The sequence below is a fragment of the Sturnira hondurensis genome, unplaced genomic scaffold (genome assembly GCF_014824575.4).
Source record: "Sturnira hondurensis isolate 20B ecotype Veracruz unplaced genomic scaffold, ASM1482457v3 Scaffold0001872, whole genome shotgun sequence".
Classification (NCBI taxonomy): Eukaryota; Metazoa; Chordata; class Mammalia; order Chiroptera; family Phyllostomidae; genus Sturnira; species Sturnira hondurensis.
This window is the reverse complement of record NW_028074503.1, coordinates 15,786,431-15,799,630: the sequence shown is the minus strand read 5'-3', so window position 1 is coordinate 15,799,630 and position 13,200 is coordinate 15,786,431.

Below are 13,200 nucleotides of genomic sequence, written 5' to 3'. Positions count from 1 at the left end.
AAAGCACGTATTGACATTATTTAGGTAACAAAAAGCTATATAAAACACAATTATTATTTTAAGAAGACTCCAACATATAAACACTTGACTCAATGCAGTAATATCTATATTAAAAGTATGTGGGGAAAGTTATAGAGCAAAAATGAGGGCAAACAAATTACTACTTTAAAACGGAATGCACTCACATGATAGTCTCAACACATTTAACATTAAGTATGAGTCTTGGAGTCTCAGTAGGTATTTGTCCAATGGCATGAGATGGCATTGCAAAACCAAAGAGTTACACTAGAGCAATGGGACTTTGGGCAATTCTGGAAATTTCAGCAAGAAGGGAGTACAAACAGTGTTGGTATGAGATAGTTGCCTTTGGGCAGAAAAGACTGTGAAAGGCCATGCAAACCACGATGAGAATTCTGAACTCTATTCTATTGTTATTTAACAGAATACAAATGGTATTAACAATCTGGTGTTTTTTAAATACTACCCAGAAAGCCATTGAGAAGATAAAGCTGAGAAGACGTTGTAATCAAGGCCAACATTATGAGATTGGTGCAATAACCAACAGTAGACATGGTCTCAGACAGGGCCAGCAAATTTTCTCTGTAAAGGCCCAGGTAGTAAATACTTTTGGCTGTCTTTACGCAATTCTGCTTTTGCGGTAGCACAAAACCTGTCCTCTACAATATGTAAGTGAATGAACATAACTATGTTTTCATGAAACTATATTTATACACACTCACATTTGAATTTTATATTACTTTCATGTATTGGAGATATTATTTTAGCTTTTTTTCCTACTATTTAAAATGTAAAACTAGTCTTAGCTGATGGGCTGTCCAAAAACAGTTTTCAGGCAGGTTTGTCCTGGGAACTGACATTTTCTGAAACAGAGGAGCTCTCTACCAAACTAGCAGGTGTAAGAATAAAGAGGGTTGGAAAGATTCTTTGATTTTGGAAGACAGACTTGGCAGGATTCAGTGAACATTTGGATGGAGGTTATGAGAAAAAGGTATCCAAGATGATTTCAAATTCTACCTTAGGTAACGGGTATATGCTAACAGTAAACGAGATATGGGTACAAAAGATGTGTGCCAACTTATAAACTGTGGAGGGAAGAAACTGGAGTTTGGCTAGGTTCATCTTTGTTTTCACAGTCTTGTGTGTTTATTTACCTAAAATAAAATGCACATAGTTTTTAGAATGCACAATCTGCTGAGCTTTGATATATGTAAACACCTGTGAAACTAACACCACAATCAAGAGAATGAACATCTCTTTCATTTCCAAGAGTTCCCTCTTTCTCCTTTGTAACCCTTCCCTGCTACTAACCCTTTCCACTCTCATCCCTCTCTTCCTTATACATGCAATTGCTAATATATTTTGCGTCTTCTATAATTCTATATAAATGAAATCTTAAAGTATGGATGTCTGTCTAGTTTCTTTTATCAGCATAATTGTTTTGAGGTTCAGCCACGTTGTGTGTACATCACTAGTTGGTTACTTTTTTTTTTTTTTTTTTTTTAATTTATTTATTTACTTATCTTTAGAGGGGAAGGAGAGAGGGAGAGAAACATCAATGTATGGTTGCCTTTCATGCGTCCCCTGCTGGGAGTTGGCCTGCAGGGAACCCGCCTGCAACCCAGGCATGTGCCCTGACTGGGAATCAAACCGCGATCCTCTGGTTCGCAGGCCCGCGCTCAATCCACTGAGCTACACCAGCCAGGGCACTAGTTGGTTACTTTTTGCTGCTGAGTAGTATTCTATTGCACGTGTCTGCCATAAATTGTTTATCCATTCACCCGCTGATAGGCATTTGAGTTGTCTCCAGTTTGGCTATTCGCAAAGAGGGCTGCTATGAACATGTGCACAGAAATATGTGTGGACTTATGCTTTCTTTTCTCTTAGGAAAAGTGTTGCGCTATTTAACATTCCTGCCAAAAGTGTGTGGAAAGTCCAGTATCTCTACACAGGTGCCAATAAGACAATACTTGGAAAAGCCTTTGTTGGGTTTTCTTGTTGCTTTAATTTTATATATTCAGTGTGTGTGCAGCGTTATCTCCTTGTAGTTTAAAATCACATTCCCCTAGCTATGACAAACTTGAGGTTTCTGTGCATCCTCCAAATTAAAGTGCTCAGCAGTTAATTTGGCATTTTGTGACCATTAACAATCAAATTTATGTATGGCTTTTAGAAATCTAATGCAAATGGCGAAGATTCAATTACCCAGGCTTATTTGATATGTATGAATGTGTGGTAGTCATAAAAGTTTTGCCATATTTTAGAAAATGTCATTCCTTAGTACTTATCTTACCTATTTCATTTACTCTTTTTCTTCCATTTGGCAGGGGGCAGAGACTGTGGCCACTCATTTAAGGGAGCTGGTCATTTTATTCTGAGACTTCAAATTTTTACCACTAAGCAGCAAGAATCCATGGGAAGGTTTGTTTGTTTTCTACTTTAATCACATTTATATTATTAGTATAAAAAATAACCAACATATCCTATCAAGAAAAGCACCAAGGAGATAACGTGTTATACTAAACACACTTTCATGATATGAACATGATTTAAGGTTCTCGAACACAAAAATAGCCAAAAACAAGTGGAATAGTGTTCCTCTGGTCTCGCTATTCAAATGGCTGAAATATACCTACTGCTGGGAAAGATGGAGTTTAATTTTTCTAGAAGTAGTGTTTCATTTCTGTTTTTATTATCATATGTATGTGAAAAAGCATAGAAAAATGGAATGACTGAATGTCAACAAGTCTGTAAACTTAGGGGCCTCTGTTAGCAGAGAAAGTTGAAAACTACATCAAGATCATGATCAATTAAATCTAGTCCATCACTGCCATATTCCTAGTATTTTATACACAGTCTTTGTTTTATTAATTCCCAATTAATCATATAGTTGCAAGGCACGAGACCAGGAAATCTGAGCCTAAAACAACCTTTTAAAATGCTTAATGATTTTCATTTCTGTTTAGATTTATTAAGTTTTAGGTTTACTATTAGAGTATAAAACCATGATAAAATGCCATTTCTTTCAAGACCCTAAGTTATCAAGTACTAATGTGAAGTTCCAAATTAAAATACAAACTTTTACAAATGTAGACCACAGCCAGTTAAATGGCTCATAAACTTCTCACACCTACCTGGTCAAGGTTTTTTATGTGTCTGGGTTTTGAGACTGAAGGAAAATTGCTTTTTATATAAGAAAAAAATAATTAGTTTCAAACTCACAGAAATTTGAACTTGGAGTACAAAGACATCTTTTCCTGAACCATTTCAAAAGGAGTTGCCAAAATGAAGCTATGCCAGCTGTGAATGTAAGCATTTCTTTCCGACAAGAAAATTCTCCTACATAACTAAAACACAGCCATTCAAATCAGAAAATTAACACTGATACAATGCTATCTCATACTGAGACCTCACTTAATTTTCAATTGACCAAATAATGTCCTTTCTAACAAAAATATCCAGTTCAGAATCACACACTGCACTAATTTTCACATCTCCTTAGTCGATTTGTGTCTGAAATAGTTACTCACTCTAGCTTTGGCATTTGTGAACTCAATGCTGTTGAAGACTGTAGGACAGATTCCGCAATCAGAGTCTATCTGAAGGTTCCTCGTGATTACATCAAGCTAGGCATCACTGACTACACTATCAGAGTGATGTGTTCTGGCTGCATCCCATAAGGTAGCACACCATGTTAACTGGTACCATTAATGATGACATTCATAGTGGCCCCTTAATTAGATTGTCTGCCATGCTTCTTTGCTATGAAAACATTATTTTTCCCTTTTAAGTAAATATTTTGAGGACAGGTTTTTGGAATCTATGTTAACATCCCATCCCACAGCAAACTTTGTATTAATTCATTTATATGACTGTACATGCATGGTTATCTACTTTATTTAAGAGATATAATCCCTTACTATCATGTACTTTAACACTAAAATGACCCCTGATTATTGACCAGTAGCAGGTCACTGAAGTTGGCTTCAATACCTTTTTGATGTGACCCCATCATTCTCTGAGTGGCAGATGTTCCAGGCTCCTTTTAAACTTCTTTTCCCTTAGTCCTAGACTGGGCCACTTCCACAAAGAGTCCTGGTTCTTTTAGCTTGGAGAATAGCAGTTGTTAGAAGCCAAGATACTGGCTGTAGGTGTTCTCAGTTCTACTGCATTATTGCTTTTCTCAGGTCTTTGCAGTGGACAAACCTAGAAAACTCACATGCACACAAAACCATCCAACTATCTATCTAATTTCCATTAATCTGCACTGCTATCTCCCATCTTATAACTAGTGATCATACAAGTTTTCTCCATTTCCACAATTACAACTTCTTCTCCAACAGTAAGCAACTTGACTACCATCGGTCCTATTATACATAGTTATTGGACCAAACCTCCCATCACCATCTTCTCACTCTGTAATATTCCACTGTCTAGATGTACCCAGTTTATTTGTTCACTCATCTACTACAGGAAATTTTGGTTGTGCTTAATTTATTTTAGTATTATATTTATTTAATGTTTTCAAAAAGTGCTACTCAACATGACGGTTTCTTCACATTATTAAATACAAGGATGTGTAACTTGAGGTTTGGGGTCTTAATAATTATGGATGTACTGTACCTCCTCTGTCCTGGGGAAACTACAAAGCATGGAAATGGAAATGGGTATGTAGAGTCAGAGTGACTTTTAGGTGAATACTTCCCTACCATCTACTAGCTCTGAAACCTTGAAAACTCACTTAACTTTTTCAGCTGAACCACCAGTCCTAACCTGAACATCGTAAATGTTCCTGAGCCTTGACACAACATTTTGAAAGTCATCATAACAACATTCTTGATGATTACTGAGTGTAACCTTAAATCCCAATTCTACTGTTGTCCTTATGCCCAACTTTATGTTCCAGTTCTTTCAGACAGGCCTCTACCTGTCCATCCATCCATCCACCCATTAATCATGTCTTATTCTTCACACTGAGTAACATGTGCTTGACACCAAGCTAGGTTCTGAGATGCAGAGGAGAGAAACACAGCCTAGTGACAAAGACAACATAAAGTGGTATGCTTAAAAGATGCTAGGAGACCACAGAGGAGACAATAGCACATAACCCAAACACAGCAATTAACAATCAGAGAATCAGTGAGGAATTGGTACAGCCTGGCATAGACTGTAAGAGACTGATTGGACAATAAGTTGGGCAGTGGTGGTAGGCAGCAGTGTGGCAGACAGAGAATATAGCACAAGCAAAGGTACAGAATGAAATGAAACTGAGTGACAAATAATTTACTAGACCTTGTACCCTGGCCTGGGGCCAGATCACCTGCCAGTCACCTTGGTCCTTCTAGCGGTTGGGCCCTGTCTTGCCTAATGGAGCTTCCTAATGATAGACACAACTACACTGTCAGTACTGGCCTGCTGAGAAAAATCTGTCAGATTGCCCACTATGGGGCTCTGCTGACCCATTTGGACATATCCACGCCCTCTAACAGGCCTTGCAGATGCTAACTATAGAACATCCTACTTTGGAAGGGTCTCTCGAAACTCTGGGGCACATTTATCAGATCTTAGTCTTTCCCTGTCTATCCCATAATGCCACAGTTCATTCTCTGACATAATCCAAAGTCTGGCAGTATTATTCATAAGCATATTTTAATAAATTAAGAACTATATTTCAGATTTCAGGTTCTAAAAAAGTCTTCTTATAATGATTGTTTATTGACCAGAATAATTCACATTTACCAGACAATCTCTGATACAGAGACCTATGGTAAAAAAGATAGGGGAGTAAGAGAAATACAGCTGGAATTTATTGTAAGTAAATGCTAAGTCAAGTTAAAAGGTACACAGATGTCTGATTAGAAGTAGGGAGAAATGAGAAGTTAACAGGTGCATACCCTTAAGCTTTTATCCCCCTGGTCAAACTTAGATCAACTGTCTCATTTTGTATAATGAGTTCCTTCTCTTTGTAAATTTCTTGAGGCCCAATGATGCCTGGTTCATCAGTATAACCTTAGTCCAGAACACTAAACTGAGCCCAAATAAAGTGTTGATTTTTTCACTGCCTACTATTCATCACCATGTGTCATTTCAAGACAATTCTATGATGTACATTACAGCTCAAATGCCTTTCCTCCTCCTCGTTACCACAGCAGTAAATCTGCATCTTCAGAAATTCCTCCTACACATCATGGATTGTAAAAATCCTTTCCTTATGAACACTTATCAGCTTGGACAACCCTAGTTTAGGCCCTCAGTACATACTATAATAGCAATAAATACAACATCTAATTTTCATATTATATCTAATAATTCATTAACTATTCTATTAAAATAGACACATGTATGTGTGTGTGTGTGTATCCTATGTGTTTGTCAGAGAAATTAACATTATGTCTATTTTAAAACTGAGCAAACTCAGGTTCGGGGAAGACCAATAGTTTTTTCTAAGACCTCCAAATAAGTTCAAGTTTTTAGACTCTTGATTCTAGAGCATAGATTTCTAGGCTCTGTAAATTTGTTCTCTGTAAATTTGTCTCATACTTCTGTATTTGTATTAACAAGATTTTTCAAATATAGGAAATGCTTTTTTCCCACTTAATCTTTCCCCATCCCCACTGTCTAGCATGTATATCTACATGGAACATCTCAGCACCGTAATAAAAATTATGTAATTCACACGAAAGGCTTAAACTATACTAACCCTAAATTTTATAAATCCGGTGTTTTTAGTACTGCCTTCCCTCCACTATTCTATTATTTCTGTTACAGCATACACACAACAGCATACTTTTCCCATCCGTATGGAGGCCACTGAGATGCTCCTACATTATTCAATCTAACCACGGTGGCTTCCAAGGGGAAAATAAATACCTAGACTGAGGCTTCACTGGTCTGCATCGCATGCACAAGCATGAAGGATTTTTTGTTGTCAAGCTTTCAGTTGGGAGCACCATCCCCCTGCTGAGCCGTGTTGCTCACTGAAACCCTTAAGCTGTGATTCGACACATGGAGTCTTAGGTTGGTACCTCTTCATCCATGTGCTTAATGCTCAGGAAATGGGATTCTTGACTATCTGTTGGTAACAGATGTGGCAGGTCCAGAGAGCTGACCACCTGTCAGCACATCCAAAGATAAAATCTTTCCCCTGCCACCAGTGGGCCATGGATTTGCAATGATGTTTCTATGAATATCTTACCGAATCATGAAATGTAAGGGGGTAGGGGGTGGGGAAGAAAAGCATTTTCCTGGGACTCTATTAAATGAATAAAATTATGCTGAGGGCTGAAGTTTAAAAAAAATATTATGAAGCAGAGTCCCCAAAGCAGGTGTTTACAGTCTAGTCGAGCCACCATAATTCAGAATTTCAAAGATACATGGCAATGGAGGATAAGGTGTGAAATGTGCTACATCAGCAGTAAGTGCAACTATAAATACTACAGGAGTTCTAAGGGAAGGTGATCACAAAGTCCTGGGAATTGGGAGTAGAGAAGATCTAATGAAGAAGAGAGATGAGTTAGAGATGAAATTCTCTTAAAGAAACTTTAGGATTTTAAACAAAGATGGGAAAGGCACATTTGGGCACAATAAACAGACGAGTAAAATTGTGCTGAAAGCACTGTGTGGACAAATTGCATGGTTAGTGCTGCAGAGTAGTTTGGGTCAAATGTTTACAGGGCATATAAAGACTGTCCTAAAGAGGCTGGACGATGTCCTGTAGGTAATAAAAAATCATTGACATTTATGGGAAATTCATAAAAGTTGTGCTTTGTGAAAGTCAACTTCACAGGAGAGAATTTGAAAGGGGGAACTTGAGTCAGGACAATTTCTAGGAAATTAGGTCATCCACATATCGAACAAGAAGGTATTGAACATACCTTAGAGCACTGAAAAAGGGCAGGGGAGTACAGATGTCACCGAGGCAGAAGTTACAGATGCTGTAACACATCTTCAGCTAAAAGTGTTCACGATTTGAAATAAGCTTGGTGTTGGCAAAAGCATAAAGTGGGAGGAGATTATTTTCTGAACATTCCACTTTCCTTTCTGGTTCACGCACTCAGCAGAGGTTCATTATGTGCCTGTACCCCATGCCGATCCCAGTATCCAGCACAACCCTCATCAGTTTTGGTAACGCAGTGGTTCTCCCGACCCTTCAGAATTGTGCACATTTCTCTTTTATCAAATTCTTTACCATCCATGCATGCCAGATAACACATGAATGGAGAGGTATTAGCCTGGTTTAAATTCCTATTCCCAGTGAAAGTCCTTTTAACCTCATTAAAAATATACTCCATTAGGTCCATACCAAAAGGTAATAAGAATAGATTTGCTCCTTGTGGCCAGCTAGCAAGGTGAAAGGAGGAAGATGTTTCTATTCGATTTTTGTTTATTTGTGGAGATATGCTATAGGCAAAGACTTGTGATCACCCCACTATAAACTTTCCAGAACAGCTACAATACTCACTGTGCAATGCAAAGTGTTCACAGCTCTCACTGGCTCCCTGCTTCACAAGTTCTGTGGGACTCCTTTGTAGCTCTGTAACAATGCAGAGTGCCCTAGCATGGCACAGACTACGTTATCACTCATTTTTCATTATCTGTGTGACTTGAAGATGAGAAGGTACAATGCACTGTCATTCTATATTCTTTGCAGATTGTTCATTTTGATTTAAACTTATTATGAAAATTCTAGGCGAGCAATAACTCAGAGAAAAGAAAGTTGCTTTTACAAAAGAAAGGCCCAGCTGAATTGATAGGAGAGATACCCGATGCACACAATACACAGAAGAGACTTAGGAGAGGCAGAGATGACTGATAAGCCAAGGTCTCATTCTTGATGATGTCTACATGACATTTTGTGCCTTGCACAGCTGGGAGGGTGGGAACACTCCAGCCACCTCCAGCATGAACAGCAGCTGAACATGCCTCTCTGCATTCCAACATGTGCCTTACAGTGTCCTTCAGTGAGTAAAGCCTGCTCTACTTCTCAGTGTAAAAGCTCTAAATAATCCCTTGGCTTTCCAGGGTCTGGCAACCCTGTAGTATGTGCTCACTAGATTTCCCAAACTGGAGGGATAGATCTGGGAATAGAAAGAGAACAAGCTAGAGAGACTTCAGATGACTCATCTTCAAGAATGCTTGGGGTCAAACTAAAGTTCTGAAAAGGGTATTTACAAACAATTTGAGGAAGAGAGAATTCTTGAAATATGATGGCAGAAATAAATAATTCATAAGGCACAAGCTGGAATAACACAGTAATTACTATTTTTTAAACCCATTTTTTCTTCAATTCTAAGTTCTGCTAGCATATAGAATAGGGCTTTTGAGAATTAGAAAAAGAGTGAGAAAAAGCAAAAATGAGAGAGAAGAAGAGATAAGGAATTCCAAGAAGTCTGTACATTAAATAACATATAGAAAGAAATGCTGCTTTTGCACATACATAGATGGGGTATTCCCCACTTTTCTGAGAAGACTGGTTACAGAAATAACACTGACTAAGCTATGTGGTCTGACACACATACTCCAGCCTCAAAAGAGAGGCTGTGTTTAGGAGAGACCAAACATCTAAGCTAAACACACCTTATTTTGTTAGCTGGGCACTGAATAGGCCCACATTTCCACTCCTCAGTGTATGAAATATGATTGATTTTGGCATGATTATTTTATATACAATGAGCTTGTTGAACTCAATTGTTTTAGGTTTTTTAAATTTTTATTTTATTTATATTTTTGTAGAATCCTCAGCATTTTCTACAGAAACAATCATGGTACCTGCACACATGGACAGTTTTATTTTTTTCTTTCCTATTTTTCATTTATACAGGATGGAGCAAAAGTAGGTTTACAGTTGTTCATATGAAAATATTATAATGATTAATAAATAATAATACAAAAATAAACTGTGTTTCATGTACTCAACTGTAAACCTACTTTTGCCTTACCCTTTATATTTGTTTAGTCACCTCACTCTATTTCCAGTATTATATTGAATATGAGTGGTAACAGTAGATGTCCGTGCCTTGTTTCTGATCTTTGGGAGGAATTACTCACTGTTTTTCATCTTTAAGGATAGTTAGTTACAGCTATTTTGTAAGTGCTCTTTATCAAGTTGTACAAACTTACCTCCATTCCTACTTTTTTTGTGAGTTTTTATCAAAATGGACGTTGAATTATCTCAAATGTTTTCATACATCAATTGGTTTCATCCTTAAGCATTTGGTGGATTCTCCAATGAAATTATATTGGCCAGGGGATTTTTTTTGCGGGGGGGGGGGGTGCTAGCTGTAAAGTTATAAAGTCAGTTTCATTTGTAGGTTACAGTCTATTCAAATGATCTATTTCAGACTGGGTGAACTGTGGCAACTTGTGTTTTTCAAGGTAAAGTCCTATTTGTTTAAGTTGTCAAATGTATATGTGAAGAGTCATTTGTAGTTTTCCCTTATGATCTTTTTGATGTCTGCAGTGTCTGAAATAATATACCACTTTATTCCTAACACTGGTAATTTGTCTTCTTTCTTCATTCTTTGTCAGTCTTGCCAGAGATGTTCAATTTTCTTGATATTTCGCAACAGCCTACCCTTGGTTATACTGATTTTCTCCATTGCTTTCTGCTTTCAATTTAACTTATTTTTGTTTTTGTATTTATTGTTCATTTTCTTTGCTCTTCTTTCTCCAAGTTCTTGAGCTGGAAGTTTACATGTTTGATTTGATACTATTCCTCTTTCCTCATGTATGCATTTAGTGCCATAAATTTTTTCTCACAAGATTGCTTTAGCTGTTTTCTACAAATTTTGATATGGTATTTTCATTTTCCCTGAATTTCATACTTTATTTTCATTTCCTTTGACACTCCTTTGAGTCATTGGCTACTTAATTCCAAGTTTTAGAGATTTTCTAGTTATATTTTTCTTATTAATTCCATTCTAGTCAGAGAACCCCATTTCAATTTGTTTATATATGATGTTTGCTTACAATCCAAGATATGATCTATCGTAATATATGTTCTGTGGACACTTGAAAAAAATGTATGTACTCTGCTATTGCTGAGTGTTCCATACATGTCCAACAGTTCCTGTGGTTGAAACTTTCCTTTATATCCTTGCTAACTTTCTGCCTAATTGTTCCATCAATTGTTCAGTGAGTGTTGTTACCTCTTCCAAGTAAAATTATAGATTTAGCTATTTCTTCTCTCAATTCTATCAGTTTTTGTTTCACATATTTGGCATAACTTTTTTGATACATATGCATTGAGAATTGCTGTATGTTTCTGATAGACTGACCTTTTTATCAATATATGTTGTTCTACTATCTCGAGATAATTTTCTGGGCTCTGAATTCTACTTTATCTGATATAAAAATAGCCTCTCCAGCTTTTTTTGTTTTATTAAACTTTTCAGGATACATCTTTTTCCATCCTTTTTTCTTTCAATCCACCAAAATCATTAGATTTAAAGTGATTTTATGTACACAGCATACAGCTGAATCATATTTCCAATTGACTCTACCGATCTTTTTAGTAAATATACTTAGTCCATTTAAATTTAATATAACTTGTATATGTTAAGGCTGAAGGCTGGCATTGTGTTTAGTTTCATGTTTTCTCTTTATTCACCCTGTTTTTGTTTCTCTGCTTTCTTTTGTCCTGCCTCACTGTTTTACTCTGCTTTATCTGTAGAGTTTTGGGGCACACCTCTGAGTTTCTGTTAGTGTTTCCTCTAGTTATTAGATGATATAAATACCATTTATCATAGTCTTTGGTATTGCTATTTTCCCAACTGAATGAAGTGCAGAAATATTGCCTCCCTTTATGACCCTTTACCCTCCACTTTTTACAAATATTTTTTTTTATTTATTTTTACAGAGAGGGGAAGGGAGGGAGGAGGGAAGGAGAAAGAGAGGGAGAAAAACATCAATGTGTGGTTGCCTCTCATGTGTCCTCTACTGGGGACCTGGCCTGCAACCCAGGCATATACCCTGACTGGGAATTGAACCAGCAACCCTTTGCTTCACAGGCCCGTGTTCAATCCACTGAGCTACACCAGCCAGGGCTATCCTCAACTTTTTAAATTAAAATCGTCTTAAATATTTCTTCTGCATACAGAAAATTCAACAGGATAAAGAAAGCCTACTGTATTTACCCGTATTTTTCCTCACCACGATCTTTCACAGTCCAGATTTTGAATGCTCCCTATTTTACTGTTTCCTTCCTTGTTAAACAACAACATCCTTTATACATTCTCTTAGAGTATATCTGCTAACAATAAGTTCTCTTACTTTATCTGAAAATATTATTAATTTCTCTTTATTCCTGAAGAACATTTTGCTGGGTATAATACCCAAGTTGAAGATCCCTTCTTGTTTCCATGGTTTCTAATGAGAAAAGTATACCATTTCAGTTGTTTTTACCCCATAGGGTGCTTTCAAGATTTTTTTCCTTTAGGTTTCGGTTTAATTATGATGTGTCTTGGCACAAGTCTCTTTGTGTTCAGATTGGGTAATTTTTATTGTTTTATCTCCCGGTTCGCTAATGTTTTCTTCTGTCTCCTCCATCCACTGAGCATTATTTGTGAGTTATTGTGTCAATTCTAAAATTACCACTTGGTTCTTCATTACATTTTCTATTTTTTATGAGTTATTTTTTACTGATGTGTTCTATTTCTCTATTTGTTTCAAATATGTTCATAATTACTCATATTTGTCACAAGTGATTTAAAATCCTTGTTACATAACTTTTAGTCCATATTCTTACTGTTTATATCTATGTATTACCTTTTCTTTCATTTACTTTGAGATTTTCCTGGTTCTTGCTATGACAAATGATTTTCAAGTGAAACTTGGATATATTTTTTCTATGAGACTCTGGATTACATTAAACCCTCTCTATTAGCTGGGTCCTATGACACTGCACAGCAACAAAAGGAAATGTCACCTTATATGGCCAGATACAGAGAGAAATCTAAATTTCCCATTCTCTCTTCACCACCATCCAAGTAGACGGATGTGGGAGGGAGTGTATACTACGTATTACTGCTGACTGGGGATGATAACTTTTGTTCCCCACATGGTCTCTGACACCAGAGTGGGGAGTGGCCTTAACACGGCTGGGTGATGGTAAAAGACCCGACTCTCCACCAGCCTCATTTGACAATACCCCAGTGGAGAGGTGAGGAAGTGCTTTGTTTCTTG